This window comes from Cornus florida, unplaced genomic scaffold (assembly GCF_030987335.1).
Source record: "Cornus florida cultivar Cherokee Brave unplaced genomic scaffold, ASM3098733v1 CherokeeBrave_3.0.0_Hap2_Chr01, whole genome shotgun sequence".
In the NCBI taxonomy this organism is placed as follows: Eukaryota; Viridiplantae; Streptophyta; class Magnoliopsida; order Cornales; family Cornaceae; genus Cornus; species Cornus florida.
In genome coordinates this window covers 10,770,518-10,786,978 of record NW_026775571.1, presented here as the reverse complement: position 1 = coordinate 10,786,978, position 16,461 = coordinate 10,770,518, and the positions used below count along the sequence as shown (strand labels likewise).

The window sequence follows — 16,461 nt, the reverse complement described above, 5'->3', positions numbered from 1 at the left end:
ATACATGCCATTGGACTCCAGCCTCATCTCAAGCATATTAAATACATTGAAAAGAGTGCACTTATGTACACTTTACATACATGAGGTCAAATATACAAATTTGATACAAAGAGGTTACATAATGGTATTTCATGCTAACATTTGCATGAAATAGAAACACAAAAGCTACAATCCATCCAAGAAACAATGAGCAACACGAACCAAGTCTTCATACCTGAAAAATGTCCCCACTACGTGGGTGAGTAACATAAAGCGTAGGAGATGAGCATGCATCGACCTAGCATTTTACGGTTATATCACCTTATGGTGAAGCATGTCAAATGGCTCATGCCACCTAACTTCTATGTCAAGACGAGACTCAAGGAACATTTAAGCTACCCTAGAGTATAAACAACAAGAATCAAGATACATAAACATGTATGAAACAAATCAAGATCGGGATAATCCAATGAATATAACCAGTAAGTTACATACAACATGATAAGAAAACAATGGAATTCAAGGATCACACTATCAATACAATTTACATGATTGGGATATACCGATTTAACATGAAAAGAAGAATACACGAAGTCAAGGATAATGCACAAAATCTATGCAATGTAGCAAGGTAGAGATATTTCATAAAGCACGACAAGAAAATTACTCAAATATAAATTAACAAGAATTACATTATCGATGTAATTAACATGATTGGAATTAAACCAATTAACACGATGAGAATTATACACGGAATCAAGAACAAGGCATAATACCTATCCAAGTATACAAGGATGGAACATTCCATATAACATAACAATAAGTATGCTTGGACATATGTTAACAAGAATTACATTATTGATGCAATTAACATGATAAGGAGTATACTTGAAATCACGAATAAGGCATAATATCTATGCAATGAAACAAGATTGGAGCATTTCACATAACACGACAAGTTTAAATCTTCAAGGAATAGCAACTTGAAATTTAAAGAGCGAAATCAACCAATGTGGAAACTCGGATATCGCCCGGATTAAAACTGTACTCTTGAGATCACTTTAGGGCTATTAACCCATGGGTACCTTTCCCCTAGTGCACACTATAGTTGTAGGAGGACATTCCCCCGTACAAGAACCAAGTCCTAGCCATGTCAATTCTTGATTGATATCCCAAGTCCCAAAACCAACGAGTTGTGCAAGTCAAGATTGTATCAAACACAATAAATACATTAACCACGTTTCATGCACAACCAAGATTTTGGAACACGTAAATCATGCCCCTAGTTCATCAACTATCATGGCATGTGAGATAACAAGAAATCATAGTATGCAACTATATAGACAACATCCAAGATATATAGCACATGGAGTTCATTGAAGTAAATATACCACAAGTATAAGATACATAATTCAATTACTTTCCAAGCAACATATGAGTAATTAAATCATTCCAAGACAAGTGTGCATGTTCATTAAGTACATTAATGAAACCTAGATACAAGGTGTCATGATTAAACCGATGGAAGCATAAAAAGGAAAATTTAATCAACCTAAGGAATTAAATTATCATGATTACAAGGCAAGTCCAAATGTTCTATGAACAAGGTGTGTCAAGGATAATATCAAGGTCAAGTTCAATGTCAAGTTACAAGTCCATTTCATGCAAGACATAACCATGTGAATTAAGTTCCATACAAAGGAAGTAAATGAATATAAGTTTCAAACTTATCCGATTATTCTCAATTTGAGACATGTGAAGGAATTTGTCACGAAAAGCATGAATTCCAAGTTAGAAACTTAATCAAGACCAATGAGCTATTGAATGGATTTTAATTATTACATTTAATTAAAATCTCTAAGTTTTGAAATTCATCCAAATGATCTCAAATTTAAATATGTTATACAACATACAATGACATGATTTAAAAACACGCCACAAGTGAATTCCATGCAATGAATGGCCAAGAGCATTAAACTTTAATACTAGAAAAATAATAAATGATAGATTTCAAAACCTAACCAAATATTCTAGATTTAATATATGTGAAACCATATAGCATGCATATCAGGAATGTCAAGTCGGAATTCCAATGGGGTGAATAGTACAACCGGAATAAATTAATTAATCAAATTAATTAAATATTACTATATTTCAAAACAACTCCGATTACTCTCAAACTTACCTATGTTGAAGAGTGAATTAAAACCTAAGATAACACGCTAACACACATTGTTTTCAAGCTAGTTAAGACCATGTGAATTAAATATTATTCAAGATAAATATTAAATAAAATCTTTAATTCTTGTTCAAATTCTCTCAATTTAATGTATGTCAATGACCATATTATGGAGTATTATATTACCATGCTATATGTTTAAAACAAGCCATGAGCAACCGGGAAAATCAAATCCAATACAAGAAAAATAAATAATAAAATCTCTAGATTTCATATTTAAGCATGCAAACAAGTTGTATAAGCATCAATAGCATGTTATATAACAATAATTAAACCTATAACACCCCCTACCTTAATTTGAGATGAAAATCCCAAATCCCCACCGGAAGAAAAGTGTTCCGAATCTGCCGAAACCGAAGGGTTTTGTCGGGGACAACACTATCTACATGAATCCGAAGGAAGCCCCATGAAAATCACAACTTGACCTCATACTCAAACTCAAAATTTGGCCAAAAATGGATTCCAATAAGGGTGAAAGAAGCGCGTAGTCAACACGAACACAAAATGAAAAGCACTTCAACTTTTTAACAAAGGAATGATGTTCAAAAGAGGAGAGAGGTGGTGGCAGCCTCCCTTGGGCTGCCATGGGAGCTCTGGTCGTGCAAGGTATGTGGGGAAGATGAAAAATGAAATATCTCCTCCCCCTTTTTTAGAAAAATCCAAAAAGTGCCCCGAAAGGGCCCCGCCGGGTCCGGAAAAGTGCAATTTTAGCAAACGCGCTCAAACAGCAAAACTCCGTGAACAAAAAAGATTCAAAATGAGAAAATATGAACAACAGAAGAAATAACGTCAAAAAATAAGTCCCGACCAGAAAGTTATGCCCCAAACAATTTCGGCGGCAACCGGGTCCAGAAACTCTGAAACTAGATAAATATGACCAGAAGGAAATTCCAAGAGTCCATGACTCGACGAAATGTGAAAATGAATCCCGTACGAGGATCCAGGCTCCAGACGAGACATTTTGCAATAACTTTCGTTAATTGCACAATGGCCCCTACAAAAAGGGTTAACTGCGAAATTACCCCAGAATGAAAATATCTTCCAAAAGATATTTTCTTAGATACCCCTGAAATAAAATATCTTCAAAAGATATTTATGAAAAATACCCCAATAAATGAAAAAGATTCTGAAGAATTGTGCATCCATGCCCTTATGGACACCGGGAGCAACCAGAGTACTTTCTTGCAAAAGTAAAAATACGTATTTCGAGGAAACCACTCAAGATGAAGGCACGTGAAGTCAAAAACCAACTCCGAGCATGAGAAGTGAGGTTGTGCCAACAATGTGACAAACGGGAAAAAGACAAAATAGGGAAAAAGACGAAACAGGGAAAAGGACGAAAGGCGCATAGTGTCTGAAAAATGAAAATGCGAAATGACTCAGTCCTCAAAGGAAGTTGTCAATTCACATGAAAGAGTCTCAGAAACCAATTCCAAGCACTCGAGATGACACTAAGCGACATGAAACAGAGCTCAGAAAAGAAAATTAAACGAAAAAAATTCATTCGTAAAATTTCAGGAAAAAGGAAAGGAAAGTGAATGACTGGGTCATTACAACCTACCCTCCTTAAAGGAATTTCATCCCCGAAATTCAGAACATACCAAAAAAGAATAGAGCAGGGACCAAACAAAAGGTCAAACTAAGGACAGCTCATAAAACGCTGAAGGACAACACCAGAAGTCTCAAGATCAACTGAAGGAACGCGAAACCATGAATCGAGACAACACCTTATACGAATCGGCACGTTAACTCAACGTCAACTACCGAGAGAATCCCAAGGCAATGAAACGTTGAATCATGATAGAAGAAGAGAGTGACAAGGCAAAATGAACAGTAACAAAAACCCGTCCACACTTACTCGTCAGCAAGGTAGCATGACAGTATAAGGCACTAGTTCGTAACATGCTCCAGAAGGGGACTTTTCGATACAAATGACATCAATGTCGAAAATGATCATTACCAAAGGCACTACGGGAACCAGCCATCTGTGAGAGTTGGGGTAGCTAATCCCAAAACTCTCACAACAATGACACTGGCACCATTACGCTTAAGGCCTTAGATCTAGAAGCCACAAGGGAAAAGGAAATGAAATGGTGCCTCCCTGGCCCACGTCTTACTCCACCAGACAAGAACTGCGATTCTATACTCACATGAGCCTTACTCGCATTGATTGACAGAAGAGATAAGAAGGTTCCCTACATGGGTCCTTACGGAATGAATTTCTCCTATCCAAGGAAGAAACTCATGAAACAAGAAGGCATCCAAGGGATACGACAGATCCTAAGAGGCACTGTTAAAACCAGACATAAAAGTAAACAGCTAGCATGCAACATAGCAATGGACTATCTACTCAAGGTGCCACATAAGCAAACAGACATGTTATCAAATCAAAACATGTTATCAAGATCATATATACTATGACACCCCCACATTTTTCACGCATAAGTTGATCAGGCTTATACACGAAAAACGATGGATATCAAAAACAATTGGCAATATACAAGCATGGAATACAAAATGATGATAATAAAAGAATTTAGACAGGAAAGGAACACTAAATAATAAAACATCCATCCATCCTTTATTGAATACAGTACTCCGATATACAACTTGGAAATCCTATGTCAAGGATCCCTAAATATTAACCTGAGAGTTCAATGTCGAAAGTAAATAAAACTGAAACTAAAGTAAAACATAAAACTTCTACCCTGCACAGGATTGTAAGAGTAGATGAGTTCGGATGGTGGTCCCACACTGCTAAGCCTCAACCCTGGAATGGGTACTGACCGTATCCTGAAATATCAACAATGGTGGGTCAACCCCACGAGCAAGTCCTCTCTACTATGACCCAAATCAGAGAATCAAATAAATTAATCATTATGAATCGGATGGGTACTATATTTGTATACATCCTAATGGAACTACCCAATGTGTAATATGACCTCAACCAGAATAGACGGTGATCACTTAGACTCACGCTAGGTGGTTAAGTGTCGCCTTTCCCTACCCGGGAAATCAACTATTATACATGGTGCACGATACTGACAACACAGACTATAACGAACTACACAGTGATAACACCTCTCAATGTACTGATGAATATACTGAGCATATCAATTAGGCAACACATGCCAATAATATTACTAAATATACTGAGTACGTCAATTAGGCAACACATGCCAATAATATTAATAAATATACTGAGTATGTCAATTAGGCAACACATGCCAATAATATTAATAAATATACTGAGTATGTCAATTAGGCAACACATGCCAATAATATTAAACCACATACCCCGACAGCCACACATCTGTCTATCGCAACGAATGCATAAGGTATAAATGAGTCTAAACTTATTAGCCAGCTCACATGGTTCTATATGGCAACACATCCATATAATATAAATGCGACATAATTAAACAGTCCATTTATTTCCTGAAATGCACACAGCATAATAATCATGGTTTATATATCATTTAACAGTATAAACATCATATACTATATAATGAGCATATCAATTAGGCAACACATGCCAATAATATTAAACCACATACCCCGACAGCCACACATCTGTCTATAGCAACGAATGCATAAGGTATAAATGAGTCGAAACTTATTAGCCAGCTCACATGGTTCTATATGGCAACACATCCATATAATATAAATGCGACATAATTAAACAGTCCATTTATTTCCTGAAATGCACACAACATAATAATCATGGTTTATATATCATTTAACAGTATAAACATCCCATAAGGTATCATGGATAATTTATATGACTAAAACCATGGCATTATTTAATTTAACAGTAATGTTTGATACCATTTAATAAAATAATAACACTATTTATATTTAACAATGTCGTTAAATAAATCACATTCATATCCGTAGTGTAAACGAGCCAATAAATGCTTAGAAAAGATTAATCGGCCATAAGAATAATTAACGGGTAATAAAATAATAATTTCGTGGCCCGTCAAACCCGTAAATACCAACACAGGCCCTAAAAATCAAAGTTTAAGGTTCTGAAATTTACAAAAATGGCCCTAGGGGTAGTCTGGTAATTTTTAGCAGCTGAAAGGGCCCTTCACGTGCCCCCACGCGCCGCCCTAAGCTTCCCCACGCGCAGCCCAACCTTCCCCACTCTCCCACACGCTTGCACGCTCTTCCACGCGCGTTTGGAGAGTTCCACGCGCGCGCACGCGCTCCCACACGCACGTTGATGTCTTCTTGCTGACGCGGCGTCCTCCGGTTGGTTGGCTGCATCATCTTTCCTATATGCGCGCCACACCGGATCAATCCACCTATGCTCCTTTCATCCTGCAGCTGATGATTAGCGCGCACCATCATATGGTGTCCCGCGCTACACCGAATCCATCTTTTAATCAATTTCCCATCAACCGGTCATGGATCCATATGTACACAGGTTACCTTGCCCAACACACCGGATTGCTCCGGTCTTCTTCCCCGCTGCCGGCGACCGGAAATCTCGCCAGAGCCTCGCTAGAAAATGCATAAAATTACCGAAAAATTCTAGAAAAATCCCTGAAGCCTTAAATAATTATTTTTAGCTAGATTTAATTGTATAGGATAATAATTAAATATCTACCATCCTAAATAATTAAAATTTTATTAATTAAATAAACTAAAAATAATAATTTATTAACTCCTAACATGCTCTCAAGGCTCCATAATAATTTAAATAATTTAAACAATTAATTTATGGATTCAAAGGGGAAAAATAGATAATAACTTGCCTTTTGGATTTAAAATAAATCCGCCGGTTGCGCGTAGTCGGGTAAATTTCTCCTACACTGGTCCAAGCTCCTTTCTTTCTCTCTCTTCTTTTCCACACTTTTACAATGGCTCACTGAAAGCTATAACTTTTTCTAACTCCCGTCCATTCCTTCTATGGTAGGCTAACTAATTTATATACAATTTATATAATATAAATATTACAAATATCAAATCTCTATTTAAAACCAAAACCTTCCCACCAACATTTCATTAATGGAAATGCCCCATTAGTCATGTTAATTGACCTTACCATTTCATTCTACCCTAATGTCAATAAAAACATCATGACATTGGTTTAATAATATTATTTTTATTATTATCCTTATAACTATTATTATTATTAATAAATTATTATTGTTATTATTAAAAAAAAATTATTATTATTATTAGATTATTATTATTATTCTTATTATTACATAAGAATACAATACAATCACAATAATACTTTACAATACACATATATTACTTTAATTAGCTAATATGGATTAATATACAACATAACCAACAATTTACATTATAAAATAATAATACATGCACACACAAACAATATATATTTACTAATGTAGCCTACAACATAAAAAGTGAATAAATCTACACATTAACTATACGGAATTAATTTAAAATAAACGCTTTTAAAAATACGGGGTATTACATATACACATAAAGTATGCTTAATAAATAATAGATGTCTCAAAACACCTAAGCATGTGAACATGTTATCATACAAGACATGTTATCAAACAAAGCATGTTATCAAGATATAAATGACACATCAAAGCAAAACAACGTGAGCATGATATGCACCCAAAACCCGTCATCCAAGGTATTCAAACCCGAACGCTTTGATACCACCTGTGACGACCCTGATTTTTAGGCTAGTACGCTAGTGATGAACCGAAAGGATGATCTGGTAATGAATCCGAAATGCAAAAGCAAGAAACACGACAACGATCTTCCAGGGCATAATACACCTCTAAGACACTTTGATGACCTTCCATGAGGTCGTGGAACTCAATGAAATAAAGTACGGAAGCAAGAGATCGGAAAAATAATGATTAAGCCCCCAGGGGCAAAATAGTTATTTCTGAAAATATAGAATCGGGTGCTACCGAGCACACCACTGGGAAGACAGTGAAAAATTAACCAAGTTAGAACCAAGAATCACTTGATTCGGGGTCCGGATGAAGAAGATATGAAACTCCAAAGTTTCATAAAATCAAACTTTTGAGTTAAAATCAATGCGGCAAAGGTACTTTACAAGGGGTAAAATGGTCTTTTAAGATAAAACAAAATGCAACTAAGCATACCATTAGATAGACAAGGAAAATTTAATAAATCTAGACTCAAGAATCACTTGATTCGGAGTCCGGGCAAAGAAGATATGAAGCCTCAAAATTTCAAAAAAATAGACCTCTGGGTTCAAATCAATGCGGCAAGGGTACTTTGCAAGGGGTAAAATGGTCTTTTCAAATAGAATTGGATGCAACCGTTCATACCGTTGGGTAGACAAGAAAAAGTTAATAAACTTAGATTCAAAAATCACTTGATTTGGAGTCGGGACGAAGGAGATATAAAGCCTCAAAGTTTCATAAAAACCAACTTTTCCGAGTACGAAAATCTAGGCAGGAATAGTATTTTGACAGAAGGCAACTTTTGATTTTTTTCCCCAGAACTGAGGCTAAAAACGGACCTTTAAACGAACTTTTCTGGAAAAACACGAAGAAGAAAGCACCCTTAAAATCACGTTTTCTACCCAGTTCCGTGAAAAAAAAAAAAAAAAAAAAAAAAAAAAAAAAAAAAAAAAAAAAAAAAACTTTGTAAAATCCCTAAAATGCCCCTAGAATAGTGTAGGTCAAGAGCGACCCAAAAAGCTGCTCCATGCATTTTTTTTCCAAATTCATCCAGAACAGAGAGTAAAAACGGGCTAGTAGATGAATTTTTCTGGAAAAACACAAAGAAGAAACCCCCCTCAAAATTGAGTTTTCTACATGGCTCGTGTGAGAATTCAAAAAAAACTCACTGTAAAATGTCCAAATTGCCCCTAGCTCAGTAAGGGGTCAAAAACTCAAAAAATGCAACTTTGCACCAAGTATGCATTTGGCCCTTAATGCATTTCTAGGTTGAAACGAATGTGCACGCAATTACATTTAGTGTTTTTAAGTGCGCAGGAATGGTCCGCGGCTCCCGAAAAGACCCGATGCAAAATACGACCCCCCAACGTCCAAAAAGGCGAAAATGCACAAGAATTGGGAAATTTGAAAACCAAAATTAACAAATGATTTCAAATTACCATTTGCCCCTTGGCTACACTTCATACATGATTAATGAGACCCCACGAAAGAATAAAAATGAAATTCCCACACCCGATGCAAAAGTTATGGCACAATGTCTAAGCATTTTTCAACATTTTCATATTAAGCCTTAAAAACGAAAGTGCATAGAAAGCTAGATACATGTCATTGGACTCCGGCCTCATCTCATGCATGTTAAATACATTGAAAAGAGTGCACTTATGTACAATTTACATACATGAGGTCAAATATACAAATTTGATACAAAGAGGTTACATAATGGTATTTAATGCTTGGATAAAATAAAAACACGAAAGCTACAATCCATCCAAGAAGCAATGAGCAACACGAACCAAGTCTTTATAACTAAAAAATGTCCCCACTACATGGGTGAGTAACATAAAGCGTAGGAGATGAGCATGCATCGACCTAGCGTTTTACGGTTGTATCACCTTATGGTGAAACATGTCAAAGGGCTCATGGTACCTAACGTCTATGTCAAGACGAGACTCAGGGAGCATCCTAAGCTACCCTAGAGTATAAGCAACAAGAATCATGATACATAAACATGTATGATAAAAATCAAGATCAGGAAAATCCAATGAATATAAACAGTAAGATACATACAACATGATAAGAAAACAATGGAATATAAAAATCACATTATCAATGCAATTTACATTATTGGGACATACCGATTTAACACGAAAAGAAGAATACATGAAGTCAAGGATAATGCACAAAATCTATGCAATGCAGCAAGGTAGAGATATTCCATAAAGCACGACAAGAAAATTACTCAAATATAAATTAACGAGAATTACATTATCGATGCAATTCACATTATTGGAATTAAACCAATTAAAACGATGAGAATTATACACGGAATCAAGAACAAGGCATAATACCTATGCAAGTATACAAGGATGGAACATTCCATATAACATGACAATAAGTATGCTCGGACATATGTTAACAAGAACTACATTATCGATGTAATTAACATGACAAAGAGTATACTTGAAATCACGAATGAGGCATAATATCTATGTAATGAAACAAGATTGGAGCATTTCACATAACATGACAAGTTTAAATCTTCAAGGAATAGCAAGTTTAAATCTTCAAGGAATAGCAACTTGAAATTTAAAGAGCGAAATCAACCAATGTGGAAACTCGGATATCACTCGGATTAAAACCGTACTCTTGAGATCACTTTAGGGCTACTAACCCATGGGTACCTTTTCCCTAGTGCGCACTATAGTTGTAGGAGGACATTCCCCGATACTAGAACCAAGTCCTAGCCATGTCAATTCTTAATTGATATCCCAAGTCCCAAAACCAACGAGTTGTGCAAGTCAAGATTGTATCAAATACAATAAATACATTAACCACGTTTCATGCATAACTAAGATTTTGGAACACGCAAGTCATGCCCCTAGTTCATCAACTATCATGGCATGTGAGATGACAAGAAATCATAGTATGCAACTATATAGACAACATCTAAGATATATAGCACATGGAGTTCATTGAAGTAAATATACCACAAGTATAACATACATAATTCAATTACTTTCTAAGCAACATATGAGTAATTAAATCATTCCAAGACAAGTGTGCATGTTCATTAAGTACATTAATGAAACCTAGATACAAGGGGTCATGATTAAACCGATGGAAGCATAAAAAGGAAAATTTAATCAACCTAAGGAATTAAATTATCATGATTACAAGGCAAGTCCAAATGTTCTATGAACAAGGTGTGTCAAGGATCATATCAAGGTCAAGTTCAATGTCAAGTTACAAGTCCATTTCATGCAAGACATAACCATGTGAATTAAGTTCCATACAAAGGAAGTAAATGAATATAAGTTTCAAACTTATTCGATTATTCTCAATTTGATAAATGTGAAGGAATTTGTCACGAAAAGCATTAATTCCAAGTTAGAAACTTATTCAAGACCAATGAGCTATTGAATGGATTTTAATTATTACACTTAATTAAAATCTCTAAGTTTTGAAATTCATCCAAATGATCTCAAATTTAAATATATTATTCAACATACCATGACATGATTTAAAAACACGACACAAGCGAATTCCATGCAATGAATGGCCAAAAGCATTAAACTTTAATACTAGAAAAATAATAAATGATAGATTTCAAAACCTAACCAAATATTCTAGATTTAATATATGTGAAACCATATAGCATGCATATCAAGAATGTCAAGTCGGAATTCCAATGGGGTGAATAGTACACCAGGAATAAATTAATTAATCAAATTAATTAAATATTACTAGATTTCAAAATAACTCCGATTACTCTCAAACTTACCTATCTTGAAGAGGGAATTAAAGTCTAAGATAATATGCTAACACACATTGTTTTCAAGCTAGTTGAGGTCATGTGAATTAAATATTTATTCAAGATAAATATTAAATAAAATCTTTAATACTTGTTCAAATTCCCCCAATTTAATATATGTCAATGACCATATTATAGAGTATTATATTACCATACTACATGTTTAAAACAAGCCATGAGCAACCGAGAAAATCAAATCCAATACAAGAAAAATAAATAATAAAATCTCTAGATTTCATATTTAAGCATGTAAACAAGTTGTATAAGCATCAATAGCATGTTATATAACAATAATTAAATCTATAACACCCCTTACCTCAATTTGAGATGAAAATCCCAAATCCCCATTGGAAGAAAAGTGTTCCGAATCCGCCGAAACCGAAGGGTTTTGTCGGGGACAACACGATCTACATGAATCCGAAGGAAGCCCTATGAAAATCATAACTTGACCTCATACCCAAACTCCAAATTTGGCCAAAAATGGATTCCAATAAGGGTGAAAGAAGTGCATAGTCAACACGAACACAAAACGTAAAGGCACTTCAACTTTTTAACAAAGGAATGATGTTCAAAAGAGGAGAGAGGTGGTGGCAGCCTCCCTTGGGCTGCCATGGGAGCTCTGGTCATACAAGGTGTGTGGGGAAGATGAAAAATGAAATATCTCCTCCCCCTTTTTTAGAAAAATCCAAAAAGTGCCCCGAAAGGGCCCCGCCGGGTCCGGAAAAGTTCATTTTGAGCAAACACGCTCAAACAGCAAAACTCTATGAATGAAAAAGATTCAAAATGATAAAATATGAACAACAGAAGAAACGGCATCAAAAACCGAGTCCCGAGCAGAAAGTTATGCCCCGAACAAATTCGGCGGCAACCGGGTCCAGAAACTATAAAACTGGAGAAATATGACCAGAAGGAAATTCCAGGAGTCCACGACTAGAAGAAATGTAAAAATGAATCCCGTACGAGGATCTAGGCTCCAGACGAGGCATTTTGTAATAACTTTCGTTAATTGCACAATGGCCCCTACAAAAAGGGTTAACTGCGAAACTACCCCAAAAGATATTTTCTTAGATACCCCTGAAATAAAATATCTTCAAAATATATTTATGAAAAATACTCCAAGAAATGAAAAAGATTCTGAAGAATTGTGCATCCATGCCCCTATGGACACCGAGAGCAACCAGAGTACTTTCTTGCAAAAGTAAGGATATGTATTTCGAGGAAACCACTCAAGATGAATGCACGTGAAGTCAAAAACCAACTCCGAGCATGAGAAGTGAGGTTGTGCCAACAATGTGACAAACGGGGAAAAGACAGAATAGGAAAAAAGACGAAACAGGGAAAATGACGAAATGTGCATAGTGTTCGAAAAGTGAAAATGCGAAAATGACTCGGTCCTCAAAGGAAGTTGTCAATTCACATGAAAGAGTCTCAGAAACCAATTCCGAGCACTCGAGATGACACTAAGTGACACAAAACAGAGCTCAGAAAAGAAAATTAAACGAAAAAAATCTATTCGTAAAATTTCAGGAAAAAGGAAAGGAAGGTAAATGACCGGGCCGTTACAGTTTGAAATTGTCCAAAGTCACAAAAAAAAACACTAATCCATTTTATGTGTCCACTAATTCAGTATATAAAACACTAATCCATTTTATGTGTCCACTTCTCATCCCTAAACCTAAACCGAACTCAGAAAAGAAAATTGAACGAAAAAATTTATCTGTAAAATTTCAGAAAAAGGAAAGGAAGGAAAATGACCGGGTCATTACACTCATCAAATCCTTCACCACCACCATCTCACTTCTCGACCCAACTTACACCGCAACACTAATCACTTCTCATCTTTCATTCCCGCATCATGACTTCAATTTCACAAGCCCAAGCCCCCATGAAAAATACGTAAACTTTATGCAATTAATCATCAAAACACCATACATGAATTTAAATCAATATCATCATACATGATATCTAAAACATAAAACAACCATACAAGTTATACTTCCACATTTCATTATAGAAAATAACATATTATGCACAATTAGCATAAAAACACCTTAGCCACATTTCAATTCACATAGATCAACCATATATAATGCTTGAACACCACAACTCAATACTCTACAAAGATAAGCATGCTACACAACAACAAGATTCCATATAATAATATACATAGAAGCTCACTAAAACCATAGGACTTGTAATTTAAACTTCTCTTACCTCAAGATGGCAACCCAAGCTCCAAGCTCCAAACTCGAATCCCACCAAAAGCTTGCAATACCGGTACCAAAACGTAGCCCTTGCAATTATTTATAACTTTGCTAACTCCGGCTTAAACCAAATCTTTTTCTAGTATGAAGAAATTCTAGAGAGAAGGGAGAGGAAAATATAGAAAGAGAAAGAGAAGTGTGGAGTGAGGGAAAGAGCGGTCCGAAAAATGAGGGGAGAGAATGAGTGGACCAAAAAAATGAAGCCAAGTCTTTGGGTTCTAGCACCTTCCAAAGTCAATGGTCCAAGAAACCTAATGACAACAATGCCCATCAAACTTCTTTATAAACTCTACAATGCCACAAAATATCTCTCTCCACTCAACCACACTAATAACCATATATACACTTATATAACTACACAAGTGCACCACATAAATAAAATCCCCCAAGATAAACAAATGGGTAAATGGAACAATACCAAGGAAAAATACTGGGACCAACACGGTGCACAAATCGCGACATGTCAAAACAAATAAATAATAAATTAAAAAAATATGAGATGTTACACAGGCCCCAAAGGAATATGATCCAGCATATGCCATTTGGGATGTAGAAAATTCCATGAAGATGATCTAGCATATGCCATTTGGGATGCAGAAAATTCCAAGACATGGAATTTTCTGCATCCCAAACGGTATATGATAAATCATCTTCCTTTGGGGCCTACTTTGCACCAGTTAAATAACTAATCTTCCCCCACCTTTGGACGAACAAATTTATGGATTGAGACCACCGTAAAAAATTATGTCCATTCAGCCAATGAGTGGTAATTTAGAGGATTGGATTGTCACTTGAACCGGATGAAGTGATCTGGGATTTTTGAGCATTTGAAGAATCGACCGAAACTTCCTCAATGGAGATTCCAGACATCGCGGATTTAACCAAATAAATCATCCAAAGACAATGAAGAGAAATAGAAGAATAAGTCTTCTATAATTCTGGTATAAATGACCCGAATTAACGATGAATGTTTACTGATTTTATCGGATAATCAACAGAACAATGGAGTAATTTACCGTCCTAATGAGGGTGGCTCTATACCATGAACACATAGGTGAAAAAGAATAAATTCTGACATTCTATTTTCATATCATATATATTTGTTTACAGGCCTATATTTATAGAAGTGTATTACAAATTCTATCTAAGGAAAAGATATATACAGATCATAATTCCTATAATATAATTTTAAAAAGTCAACTATCTAACTATGGATAATTCCCAAAAATACTCCCTAACTAATTTCCAAACAATTCGATCAGCCTATATCTATCCACATATATTTTTCTAGGTTGCGGGACATGGTAGTCTTCTTTCCCCTTAATTCTCTTCGGATCATCTCAGGTTATCACGCAAGTCAAGGAACAAGGATATAAACACTGAATTGTACTATGAAAACAAAGAAATGGGGGAAACTATCAGTATCGTACCTACAAGTGCAAGGTCTGGGCTTGCTATGGCTAGTTCAACATTCTTTTGCACCCACAATTGACAACTTACATTTCGTGGCCTCTGCCATAAAATTTGGGTTTCTTGATGTTACAGTGATGAAGGCATCCCTGATTTGTTGTTATTATTGGTTCAATGGACTCAGAAAACAATGGTTGAACAACTTACATACAACAATGAAGTGTAGGTATGTTTTTTTTTTCTCTTTGGTTGGTTTGGACGCAGAGAGATAACAACATTATTTAATTTTTGATGGTGGATTGGAACCCTTTGCAGTGTACAGTTTTGGACATTAAGGTTGTTGAAGGTCACGTGTTGTGAAACTACCCCAATCATGACACACAAATATAAAATAATGATGACAAGGAAAAACATGATATGCGAGTAACGAGAGCAAGCTGTCCACTAGAGATTGTAAATTTGTACAATATAGAGGATTATAAAAAGATGTCACTCACAAACCCTCAACCCTTTTTTACCCAATCTGTAATGACCCGGTCATTTTTCTTCCTTTCTTTTTTCGGTATTTTCTTTTTTTCATCTTTTCTCTATTTTATTTTTTTTCCTTTAATCGTTTTTCCTTGCATAACCCTACTTTTTGTGCTTAGCTTTGAATCTGGCTTTGCATACATCCATGATATTTAAAATCCTAGGATAATTGTGTTTTTACTTTCGTAGAAATTACATTCTAGTTGCTTACTTTTTCGTAAATGGCATGGATGCATAGTTTCCTTGAAACATTCTTAATTTTTGGGTTTTAGTGTAATTATGTAAAATAATTATATTTTCATCTTAAGAATCATTTTACAATTTCATTTGGAACATATTTTGAAAAAGGACCTTTTTGCAATTTTTGGAAAGTTTGACAAGTGTCACACTCGCATGGAACCACTTGTTGGCATTGGGGTGGAGTCACTTGGAAGCTTAATCTTATGACATGTGGAGGGTGGAGATTCAACCAATTGTTGGCCTAGGATAGGTTCACTTATTGGCTTGGATGGTTGACAAGTATAGGTGTGGGATTAAGTCTTAAAAGGAGCCATGGATCAGTGACAAGTGTAGGTT

The 16,461-nt window shown here is 35.4% G+C and overlaps 1 pseudogene; it reads left to right on the top strand.

Annotated features, from left to right (window-relative positions):
- LOC132269221 (eukaryotic translation initiation factor 5B-like) overlaps positions 1-16,461 on the top strand; it is a 45,447-nt pseudogene that overhangs the window by 15,620 nt on the left and 13,366 nt on the right.